Source organism: Triticum urartu, chromosome 6, assembly GCF_003073215.2.
Source record: "Triticum urartu cultivar G1812 chromosome 6, Tu2.1, whole genome shotgun sequence".
NCBI lineage: Eukaryota > Viridiplantae > Streptophyta > Magnoliopsida > Poales > Poaceae > Triticum > Triticum urartu.
In genome coordinates, this window is record NC_053027.1 from 332938476 (window position 1) to 332952042 (window position 13567).

The window sequence follows — 13567 nt, forward strand, 5'->3', positions numbered from 1 at the left end:
CATCCAAGTATCACAAAGGCATAAAGTATCTCAAACAAGCAAATAAACGAAGTTTAACCACCAAACAAAAAGAGAGAATAAAAAGCAATGCTCTCTCTCTCAAAGCCTATGATCTATACATTTTCTCCCCCTTTGGCAACAAGTTACCAAAAAGTTCATAAAAAATGCATAGTGCTAAAGGATGAAGCATTTCGGATCTACCGATTTGCAAACTCGGTGATACCGAAGCAGCTTTTGGAACCTAAACTAGTGAACTCGGGCAGACCGAGTCACAGTTCGGTGGCACCGAGACTGCTAGGGTTTCACAAAGTGCTGAACTCGGTCACACCGATTTGCAATTCTCGGTCAGACCGAGCATCACATGTGCAATGGCCTGAGCCAAATCGGTGGAACCGATTTCATCAACTCGGTTGGTCCGAGATGGTTTCGGCAGAAACCTAACCCTAAATTTTCAATTCATGACTAAACCACAGAGTGTTTTCGATGGATAGAATGATCTCAATCATGGCAAGATACATGGCAAAGAAATGTGCTGGGGAATCGGAGTAAGAACAGCACAAAGATCAAGTCCATACCCTAGTTCGGCAATGAACTTGCTACGGCGGCAACGGCGGAGACGATCCCGTTGACGGCGGCGGAGACCAGTGACAGGAGGCGGCTGGCGACGAGGAGGATGATCCGGAGACCCAGGGAGGCAGAGCAGGCTAAGCGCGGGCGAAGAGGTTCGGAAAGTTTTCCAAAATTTGGGCCGCGGATATATATAGCCTGACTCTATCTGTGACCGAGTGGAACAACTCGGTGGCACCGAGATTCATATCTGCAAGCAGTTACCGAAACTCAGTGTGACCGAAAATTTCAAATCGGTTGCACCGAGATTGAAAACCTAGATCGACTTAGTGATCTCGGTATGACCGAAATGGATGAATCGGTCAGACCGAAATGCACAAAGAAGTTTTGGTCACACAGAGTCGTTCGAATCTGACTTGATCAAACTTTGTGATGCAGCATGAATAGAGTTTGAGACGAGAAAAGCATAGATAGCTAGAGAAGGTTCTTAGGCATTCTTGTCCATCCACTTGGCAAAAGAAACCAACCAATCAAAACAACAAGTGGATGTCCTCGAATGATTAAATTATGCAACCAACATGCTCAGACAATAAAATGACAAATGAAATATGTGGCAAAGCATGCACAAACAATTCTAGCATCTATCAAGCAATTGGCGATGACTAGGTCATCTATATATGAGTATTTGTCGTGTAGGTGTTGAAGATGTGGATGCTCTAAGTTGATGTAGATCATTTGGAGCTATCCTTTGGAGTGAATTGCACTTTCAATACCTACACGGGTTAGTCCCGCAAGGAACAAACAAGGATATCCATAGACATAGAGTGATACACACACAATATGATGTCCATGACAGCATTAGGTTACGTCTTACCAACAAGAGGGTTTGTGACTCCTTGAACTAGTGCAAGATGTGGAAGTTGGTTGCACTTTTTCTTGCCAAAATGATAAGAGTGAAGTATGTTGGCGGAGTCACCCTCAAGAACTATCTAGTTCTTCTTCTTCGGGATCCACACCATCTTGATGGGAATCCTCGGAGTTGTAGTTGTACTTGATGAAGTGGAACTTGGAACCCACTTGACCAAGGCCTTAGGAGCTTCTTCAAACGCATCAATTTCCTCTTGAAGCTTGTCCTTGCCTTTTTCCTTGTGGTCTTGTGGTGGAAGATCATCTTGAGCTTGTGTCCCCTTGAAAGAAGTAGGGTCATACTTCTCTTGTTGAGTAACAAACTTCGTCTTGGGGTATTGATCTTCTTCCCAATCAACTCCATTAGCATTGAACTTTCGTTCAAAACCAATACCTTCATTCTTTCGGTGCCTTCCTTTCTTGCATACAATTTCCTCGAATTGCTTACTCCCGGCAAGGCTCTTGTAAACACCTTTCTCTATGATTCCCTTCAATAAGCTATTTTCTTGCTCAAGTGTAACTTGGCTAAGAGAATCATTAGTGGAATCAAGAGAACTACTAGAAGCAACAATATTGGATTTAGCATGATTATTGTTACTACTAGAAGAAGAATCCTTCTTGTTCTTGTTACTAGACTTGACTTGAGGCATGTAAGTGGATAAGAGTAAACGCTTGGCAATGTAAGAAGAACTTTTCTTGCGAAGATCATCATTGATTGCCTTTAAGAACTCATGCTCTTGCTCAAGATTGAGATTCTCAAAATGTAATTTCTCATGAGTCCTTAACAGTTCTCGATGATCTCCTAAGATAGTTTCATGAGCTAACTTAAGAGTGTTTAGTTGTTTAGTTAGAGACTCAATCTTCTCCTTATCATTGTCATTCGTTTCATCTTGATTAGCATGATTAATTGACGTTTCATCATAGTATTCATCACTAGAGTTGTCAACAAGTAAATCATCATCACCTAACAAGTCATCTTCATCACTATTGAAATCAATATACTTGGGGTGTGATACCTTTGGGACTTTAGCCATGAAGCATCTTCCAATTCCTTCATTTGGTGAATCAAATATGTCGTAGGAGTTGGTTGACACAAGTGCTAGACCGGCAACACCTTCATCTTGAGTATATTCGGAGTCGAGTATAGCTTCTCTCAGAGTGACTGTCGGAGTCGGAGCCGGATACCCATTCACCAACATGAGCTTGATGTCTTCGTTTTGTGTAGCTCCTTGATGACTTGTCCTTCCTTTCTGAATCCTTGCTTCTCCGGGAGGGTCTTCATTCATAACGATCATCCCTACTCCTTCTCTCCCTCGATGGTGATTCTTCTCTTCTACTTCTTGTCTTCTCTTGTGGGGGGCCGTACACTCATTGGAATAGTGTCCTGGTCTTCCACAATTGTAGCAGTTTCGCTCTCGACTAGAAGATCTTTTGTCATTGTAGGACCTTGACTTGGAACTTTTCTCTTTGATTCTTGGAGACTTCAACCCATGAAGGGTAACGGTTGCGCGATTCCACAGAGGGCTCCACCCACGAAGGGTCCACGAAGAAGCAACCTTGTCTATACCACCATGGCCATCGCCCACGAAGGACTTGCCTCACTAGCGGTAGATCTACACGAAGTAGGCGATCTCCTTGCCCTTACAAACTCCTTGGTTCAACTCCACAATCTTGTCGGAGGCTCCCAAGTGACACCTAGCCAATCTAGGAGACACCACTCTCCAAGAAGTAACAAATGGTGTGTTGATGATGAACTCCTTGCTCTTGTGCTTCAAATGATAGTCTCCCCAACACTCAACTCTCTCTCACGGGATTTGGATTTGGTGGAAAGAAGATTTGAGTGGAAAGCAACTTGGGGAAGGCTAGAGATCAAGATTCATATGGTAGGAATGGAATATCTTGGTCTCAACACAAGTGTAGGTGGTTCTCTCTCAGAAAAAATAGGTTGGAAGTGTAGGTTTGTTCTGATGGCTCTCTCCATGAATGAAGAGGAGGTGGAGGGGTATTTGTAGCCTCCACACAAAATCTAACCGTTACACATAACTTCCCAAACTCGGTGGGACCGAATGGTTAAACTCGGTCTAACCGATTTAGCAAAGCTAGTGACCGTTAGGGTTTTTTGGTGGGAATATGATTAGGGTTAGGCCATAACGTAATCTCGGTGAGACTGATTACACAAACTCGGTGAGACCGATTTTGGTAATAAGCTAACCAGAGAGTTGGTCAGGTAAACTCGGTGGGACCGATCGCTCATTTCGGTGAGACCAAAACGTTACGAAGGCAAAACAGAGAGTTTACATTGCAATCTCGGTGGGACCGATCGCTTATCTTGGTGAGACCGAAACGTTACAAAGGGAAACAGAGAGATTACAACCCCATCTCGGTGAGACCGAGATCCCTATCGGTGAGACCGATTTGCCTAGGGTTTGTAGCAGTGGCTAAGACATTTGAAACTCGGGGGCGCCGGATAGGAAGAATCGGTGGGGCCGAGTTTGACTTTTGGTTTAGGTCATATGTGGATGTGAGGAAGTAGTTGAGGGTTTTCGAGCATATCACTAAGCATTTTGAGCAAGAACCTCATTAAGCAACACCTCATCCCTCCTTGATAGTATTGGCTTTTCCAATAGACTCAATGTGATCTTGGATCACTAAAATAGAAAATGTAGAGTCTTGAGCTTTGAGCTTGAGCCAATCCTTTGTCCTTCGCATTTCAAGGGGTCCACTTTTCTCATCCATGCCATGCCAATCATTGAGCTTTCCTGAGATATTAATCTTGAAATAGCATTAGCTCAATGAGCTATATGTTGTTAGGAATTACCAAAACCACCTAGGGATAGTTGCACTTTCAGCGATCAATCTCCACTACACACACGACTTTCTCTTGAAAACTGTTTGTGTTAGGCCACTTTGCGCAAATGTTTACCACATTAAAAGTGTGTGTGATGGACAGCCTTTGCCACACCGTTTCTTCTACGCACCATGTGTGATGCATTGAATAACGCAAACAATAAAATTATTAATATTGTGTGCAATGGCAACGCTATCACAAACGATTTAACGGGAAAAATTGTGTGGCATGTACCTATGAACGGAAACGTTTTCCTTGGAGTGACTGTGTGGTATGTACATACGAACGAAAACGTTTAGCGGCGACTGACTGTGTGGGATGTACTTGCGACCAAAAACAATTTCTCCTGTATAATTGTATTTTTTTAGCTCTACTGTACATATTTCCGTATTTGAGCGCTCGCCGGTCGCACACGACCTCATTTTGCCGAGCGTGTGTGCCAGGAGGGCATATCCCCGATGGTTTATGGGTCGTCTGGGAAGGACCCCCCTATCACCCACACTCACTTGGCGATGGTTCCAAATGCCATCGTAGAAAGGGGTTACAAACCGTTTGTATAGCACTGACGCGTACTAGTGGATAGTTCAAAAGAGTTTTTTGTTTTTTGAGGAAAATGAACTAGGGAGCTCACAAAAACTAACTAGATGGGACTAGCGGATGTTGTTTATTTGCCACTTACATCCCTAGTTTCATCTTACCATTTTAATTTGTTTTCGGCTGATGCTGCTTCGAACCATTTAAATATAGCTTGCCATGCTCGGCAATAATTCGTATGTCGTTTACCATGTAAGCTTACTGCCTGGATCATGCGATAACTATCTCTTACTTATGTCCAGCGGAAACTTTTCAGGATGGCGTTCACACTAGGGCACAATGTACAACCCCAGAATCTATTTGTGGAAGCAGTGCGCCATCCATGTTACCAGATGGTAGCAGTTCAGAGGCAACGCCGCCGGAGAGCAGTCTGAGCATAGATGTTATAGTTCTTGAGGCTCTACTAGAGGCAGAAAGAGATGGTGTGGCTGCCATGAATGAGGTAATCTTGATCTTGAGGCTAGAAATTATGCAATTAGCTGCATGCATTATGCAAGCAACCCAATAATTGGAGGAAGTAAGAATGTCGCATTTGAAGATGGAGGAGGTCCTGCTGTTTCTGCTATCTGAAGCCCAGGGTAATCCTAGTTCTTCTTTAGATACTAGTTGAAATTGTCATTAGATTATTGTACTTGCATGTTGTGTCATGTCTGTGAATGGATTATGTTGTAAGACCCCCTATGTTGTCCATGTGTTGTAATGATCCGAATTTTTTTAGGCGAGGTAATCCTCGGTACTTGTATGATTGACATAAGGTGAACTGTTTTTGTGTGAGCTATTGTATTGGATGAAATAATTTTTTGACTCAAAGTGTATCCAACCTAATAAATTCGAAGATCACGGCATTTCTAAATCATAATCATTTATAAAGGTGGAATAAATCTTTGTCGTGGTTTTGAAGAAATAAAAAACAAAATGTAGAATTATCTGTGGATATTCGTAATCGAATAAAAATTGGATTTGAATTTAGTTGCCAGGGCCCAGGGCAAACGTGAATGCTAATTCTCCCAAGTTTTGAATGAAGTGGCTAAACACCCACTATCATTTGTGGGCTGCCCGAAGCAAGTGTTTGCGAGATGGAAATTACTGTCTACCCCTGACACTTGACATCCTTATCGACCGGATTTACACTGCTGTCGATAAGGGTAGACTAGATACTTCAATCAGATGTGACATGACTGCCTCTGAGCCCATTCAGACACGGTTGGTGCCAAACATGGGCAGCAAAACACATTTGATTCAAGATCGTCCGAAAGACATGTGTCTTCCCTCCATTTCCCCATTCATACACAGTGGGCGGCAAAACAAAAACACTCCACATCTGAAATCGATGTAGGCAAATATTTTAAATAGGGGCGGATGTGTAACTTCCCTCAGACGTGACACAACTTCCCTACCTGTCAGCCCCGTTCATACACCATGGGCGCAAACCGTGGGCGGCAAAACACCCTCTCCTTGCCCGAAATTGCAACCGACAAATATTTGGGAGATGCGAGATTACCGTCCTATCCCCAACCGACGTGATGTCCGAAATTTTAAACAGGGAATAAGCTCGTAACTTTCCCACATTTCAGACAAGCGCGTCCCAAAGTTTGAGATCCCCCCTCCCCCTCCATTTCCCCATTCATACACTGTCGGCACCACAACAACCTCCCCACTGCGGCCATCCTCCTCCGTCCGCCACCCCATCCTCCACCTTGCTCGAGCCGCTACCCCTACCCCGTCGTCCACTGCAAGAGATGGGTGTCTCTCATCCATGGTGCCGGACCAGGATCCTTTCATCGCGTCCTCTCGCTTCATCGGCGACGTTGTCCACCTTGTTGTTGCCGCTCCTACGACCACCTCGTCCATGGCAATAGGATTTATCCCCCGAACCCGCCGTCTACCATCTAAAGTCTTCTTCCCCACCGCCAACAGCCATCGCACCCGCTGCACCCTGAACATATCAGCAAGGGCCTACACGGTGTCGCAAGAGAGGTGGTACTCTTCCATATGTGCTTAAGTTATTGATCTCACCCAAAAAATAGATCTTAAATTGTTTATTGTACTTTTCTTGTCCGTACCAAATTGTAGTGCCTAGTTGAAAGCAAACATTGGTTGCGAAGTAGCTTTGTCCGGTTTGCACCTTCAGATCTGCCATGGCACGGTCACTATACTCGTAAAGCTTATGGTTTCCCCCCTTTATATTCACTACCATCATCACAGGTGCTTCGTGTCGTGCTAGCACTGCTCCTCAAGACTTCAACTCATCAAGCGAAACAACATGCCACTCATAATTGCAAAGCTTAGGTGTTGAAATGCGAATCCGATATGCTGCTCATATTACTAAAACAGAGAACGTTTAATTGGTCACCTAATGTTCCTATATTCATTTCGAAAAGCATGTGTGCCACCCACTAGTCCATCTAGTTCCACTTTCCTGATTTTACTCTTGATGCTTAGGGTTTTCCCCTTTTTATCTACTCTACTATGATCTGCGTAGGTGCTTTATGTCGTACTAGCATTACTCCACCCTTCAAGCTAAACAACACAACACTCAAAATTCCAAAGCTTAGTTGTGCAAATATGATTGTGATATGATACTGATATTAGTTAACAGACATATTTAATTGGTTAGCTAAAGGTCCCACTTGAGTTTCCAAATGCATGTTGCGACATATAGAGAGATAGCAGAATTGCATTTCTTTGTCACTTGTTGACTGTACTTTCTTGTCCATACCAAATCTTAGTTGTTATTCAAAGCAAACATCGGTTGCTAACTACCCTTTGCGCGATTTGCAGCTTCAGATCTGCCATCCCACTGCCACGGTCAACACTATACTCATCATGCTTACGGTTTCCCCATTTTATGATGACCATGATCAGCCTACATGGTTCATGTCGTAATAGCACTGCTCCACCCATCGAGCTACACAAGGTTAGTTGTACAAATTCAAATATGATATTATGCTGATATTAGTAAAGCTGAGAGATGTTTAATTGGTCAGCTAAATGTTCCTACTTTAGTTTCGAAATGCATGTGATCCACATATGGAGAGACCGGAAGGAATAGTATTTCTCTGTGCGCTCTAGTTCATCATGGGTGGGCAACTGACATTGTATAGAAAGACTTGTAATATCTTCAATCTGCTTGCTCTTCTGCTCTTCTTCAAGATGATCCTCTTCTCTTCTTTAATAGGTATGTTCCTTGTTGGGAAGAGTAGCAGAGACATTTGCGGTCGACTGGTCAGGTCAAGTTGTTCTCCCTTAGTATATTTTGAATCTGTCAGGTCAGGTCGACTTGTTGTTCTTTACAATATGTTGAAGTTGTCATCTGCGAAGTATGATCACTTCTGGAGCTCTCATATTTTGAGTAGTAGGCCACATTATATTAATGCACACACCAAATTACAGCATGCATGGCATCTCTTAGAAGAATTGCAGAGATAGCACAAAGGGGTTTAGAGGGAGGCAGTATTGGAGTAGAATCACTTCTACATTACAAAGATAATCTCACTTGTTTTTATGTTTTCATGCATGTCAGGTATTGAACATTATCAAAATGAATATGAGAATGGGCGCACGAGAGGAATATTTCGGAATAATCCACTGGCTAACAAACTTGGCATGGTGGAGGATGGCCTATCTTATTCACACATCAATGTGCTTGCTCTAACTTGGCAAGGTTGTATTGGTCACACATATTTTGCATCTGACCTCTTGCATTACTTCTACTTTGTTACACCATATGCTTAGTTTAAGCATCATATATGAGTATATGCCATACCTATCCATTTTCTGTACCTATTCATGTGTCGTCATACTATGTTTTTCTAGTCAAATGTTGTTCTTTCGTAATAGATGTCCAAAAGGAAGAGGGTGAGTGCAGATCCTCAAGGAGTACAAACTAGGTATTTGGAAAAGGTAGTGATACCTGTTAAATTAGATAGACCAGCAGCCACAGAAAACACAGGCCCAACTATAAAATTTGAACTCGTAAATTTCTGCATGTGCCTTACCTTCCCTCTTGTATGAAAACTAATTTTAGATGAATCTCCTTGCTCAAAGGATCATAGGATCTGATATGTCTCCAACGTATGTACTTTTCCAAACACTTTTGCCCTTGTTTTGGACTCTAACTTGCATGATTTGAATGGGACTAACCCGGACTGACGTTGTTTTCAGCAGAATTACCATGGTGTTATTTATGTGCAGGAGCAAACGTTCTCGGAATGACCTGAAACTTCACGGAGCACTTTTCAGAAAATAAGAAAAATACCTGCAAAAGACGAAGGCCAGGGGGCCCACCACCTTGCCACAAGGGTGGGGGCGCACTTGCCCCCCTAGGGCGCGCCCCCCTACCTCGTGGGCCCCCTGTTGCCTCTCCGACTCCAACTCCACCTCCATATATTGAGTTTCGATGAGAGAAAAATCAGAGAGAAGAAATCATCGCGTTTTACGATACGGAGCCGCCGCCAAGCCCTAAAACCTCTCGGGAGGGCTGATCTGGAGTCCGTTCGGGGATCCGGAGAGGGGAATCCGTCGCCATCGTCATCATCAACCATCCTCCATCACCAATTTCATGATGCTCACCGCCGTGCGTGAGTAATTCCATCGTAGGCTTGCTGGACGGTGATGGGTTGGATGGGATCTATCATGTAATCGAGTTAGTTTTGTTAGGGTTTGCTCCCTAGTGTCCACTATGTTCTGAGATTGATGTTGCTATGACTTTGCTATGCTTAATGCTTGTCACTAGGGCCCGAGTTCCATGATTTCAGATCTGAACCTATTATGTTTTCATCAATATATGAGTGTTCTTGATCCTATCTTGCAAGTCTATAGTCACCTATTATGTGCTATGATCCGTTAACCCCGAAGTGACAATAATCGGGATACTTACCGGTGATGACCATAGTTTGAGGAGTTCATGTATTCACTATGTGTTAATGCTTTGTTCCGGTTCTCTATTAAAAGGAGGCCTTAATATCCCTTAGTTTCCGTAAGGACCCCGCTGCCACGGGAGGGTAGGACAAAAGATGTCATGCAAGTTCTTTTCCATAAGCACGTATGACTATGTTTGGAATACAACCCTACATTATATCAATGAACTGGAGCTAGTTCTGTGTCACCCTAGGTTATGACTGTTACATGATGAACCGCATCCGGCATAATTCGCCATCACTGGTCCATTGCCTACGAGCTTTCCATATATTGTTCTTTGCTTATTTACTTTCCCGTTGCTATTGCTATCATCACTACAAAATACCAAAAACATTACTTTTATTACTGTTACCTTTTGCTACCGTTACCACTACTATCATATTACTTTGCTACTAAACACTTTGTTGCAGATATTAAGTTTCCAGGTGTGGTTGAATTGACAACTTAGCTGATAATACTTGAGAGTATTCTTTGGCTCCCCTTGTGTTGAATCAATAAATTTGGGTTGAATACTTTACCCTCGAAAACTGTTGCGATCCCCTATACTTGTGGGTTATCAAGACTATTTTCTGGCGCCGTTGCCGGGGAGCATAGCTCTATTCTTTGAGTCACTTGGGATATATATCTGCTTATTATTATGAAGAACTTGAGAGATCCAAAAACCAAGATCTATCTCTCAACTACGAGGGGAGGTAAGGAACTGCCATCTAGCTCTGCACTTGATTCACCTTCTGTTATGAGTAAGTTTGCGACACCTACACCTGCTTCTGCTATTCGTTCTGATATATCGCATGTTATTGATGATGCCACTTTTGCTATGCATGATATTCATGATGAAACTACCTCTATGCCTGATACTATTGTGCCACTTAGTGATTTCCTTGATGAACAAATTGCTAGGGCTAGAGAAATTGAAAATATTGAATCTGATGATACCGATGAAAGTGATGATGAAGAATCACTTGTTATTCCTAAGGGTTATGTTTTTGATCAAGAAGCTTCTTTCGTTAGCTTAACTTGTGAAAATAGAAATGAATTAGAAAGGTTATTAGCTAAATGGAGTAAGCAATCTCTAAGTGCTAGAATGAAACCTGACCCTGCTTTTGCTACTTCACCTATCTGTGTTACTGATAAGGATTATGAATTCTCTGTTGATCCTGATATAATTACTTTGGTTGAATCTGATCCTTTTCATGGTTATGAATCTGAAACTGTTGTGGCACATCTTACTAAATTAAATGATATAGCCACCCTGTTCACTAAAGATGAGAGAACTCGTTACTTTTACATTCTTAAAATATTTCCGTTCTCATTAAAGGGTGATGCTAAGATATGGTTTAATTCTCTTGATCCTGGTTGTGTGCGTAGTGCCCAGGATATGATTTATTACTTCTCTGCTAAATATTTCCCTGCTCATAAGAAACAAGCTGCTTTAAGGGACATATATAATTTTGTGCAAATTGAAGAAGAGAGTCTCCCACAAGCTTGGGGGAGGCTTCTCCAATTAATTAACGCTTTGCCTGATCATCCTCTTAAGAAAAATGAAATACTTGATATCTTTTATATTCTATTTCTCAGTCCTGAAGATATGCAAGAGGCAAAGAAATCTGGTATTAAAGTTGAAGATGTTAAGAATTTACCTCCTATTGAAGAAATACATGGTCTTAATTTACCGCCTGTTGAAGAAACATATAATCCAAATCCTTCTCCTATTGAATAAACTCATGGTCTTGATAACCCGACACAGGTAGTAAAGGTAAATTCTCTATATAGATATGATAAAGCTGAAATCCCATTTACTAAATTTGCTAGCCCATGCTTAGATGAGTTTGATAAATTGATGGCTAAGCAAGAAGACTTTAATACTTATTTTGGTAGACAAGTGAAATAAAATTCAAATATGCTTGAACACTTGGGTGATTATATGGCTAATGTTAAAGGTGAACTTAAACTTATTAGTAAACATGCTTCTATGGTTACCACTCAAGTAGAACAAGTACTTAAAGCTCAAAATGATTTGCTCAATGAATTGAATAATAAGGATAATGATTATGCTGTTAGAGTGGCTACTAGAACTGGTAGAATGACTCAGGAACCTTTGTATCCTGAAGGCCATCCTAAGAGAATTGAGCAAGATTCTAGAGAAATAATATAGATGTACCTAGTTCTTCTAAAAGAAGAAAAAGAAAAATGATAGGACTTTGCATGCTTCTAGTGATCCTATTGTTGAAACACCTTAGAAATTGAACCTGCTGTTGATCTTGATAACCCACAATCAAAGAATCAACGTTATGATAAGAAAGACTTTGTTGCTAGGAAACATGGTAAAGAAAGAGAGCCTTGGGTTCAGAAACCCATGCCTTTTCCTCCCAAGCCATCCAAGAAAAAGGATGATGAGGATTTTGAGCGCTTTGCTGAAATGATTAGACCTATCTTTTTGCGTATGCGATTAACTGATATGCTCAAGACCAATCCTTATGCTAAGTACAGGTCCAACTATACCATGCTCCATTAAAGGAAATTATGTTAAAACTGCTTTATGTGATCTTGGAGCCGGTGTTAGTGTTATGCCTCTCTCTTTATATCGTAGACTTGATTTGAATAAGTTGACACCTACTATACCTGTCGGTATTTGTGAGGATGTGCTGTTGTAGTTGCAAACATTACTATTTTAACGGACTTTGTTATTCTTGATATTCCCGAGGACGATAGTATGTCTATTATTCTTGGAAGACCCTTTTTGAATACTGCAGGGGCTGTTATTGACTGCACTAAAGGCAATGTCACTTTTCATGTTAATGGCAATAAACAACCTCAAGTCCATAGTATCAACTCTCTTGGAAAAATTCCATCGATTATATTTGGAGGTTTTGAATTTCCTCTTCCTACTGTCAAGAAGAAATATGATATTCTTATTATTGGGGATGTGCATATCCGAAATTTCTCGGTTCCATGTTATTCAGAATGAGTTCGTTAACAAGACTTGATCAACCTTGTTAGTGGATTCCTTTTGATGATCATGAGATGGATGAAACTAGAAGGCACAACCTTCTGTACCTCACTTTTACTTTCTATTACTTATATTAAATAAAATAAAAATAAATATTTTTCTGTCTGTTATCTGATTATCCATGCAATATAAAAATACCCCGAAAATAAAAGTTCTCCAAATGCCCTGAAATTTAAATATGATTTTTTCTAGAATATTTGAGGATTTATGGAACTGAGAACACACCAGGGGGGTCAACCACCTGCCCACGAGGGTGGAGGGCGCGCCCACCCCTCTAGGGAGCGCCCCCTGCCTCGTGGGCCCACGGTGGCCCTCCTCCACTTATTCCCGCACCCACACACTTCATCTTCCTCCCACAAACACGAATATCCAGCTCAAGCACGAGTTCTAGCTCATCTTGCTACCATTTTCGATCTCCTTGCTCAAAGCACCTCTCACAAAACTGCTTGGGGAGATTGTTCCTTGGTATGTGACTCCTCCATTGGTCCAATTAGTTTTTGTTCTAGTGCTTTATTCATTGCAAATTTTTGCTGCTTAGGTGACCATGTTCTTGAGCTTGCATGTCAAATTTATATGGTCAAAAGTAGTTTTGATGCATGATATAGGCCCTAGGCACTTGTAGGAGTAGTTGCTATCAATATTATTGAGTTTGGTTTACTTTTATTTTGAAGTTACTAAAAAAATTCAGAATTTTTCAGAGGAAGAAATATGCTTAGGAAAAT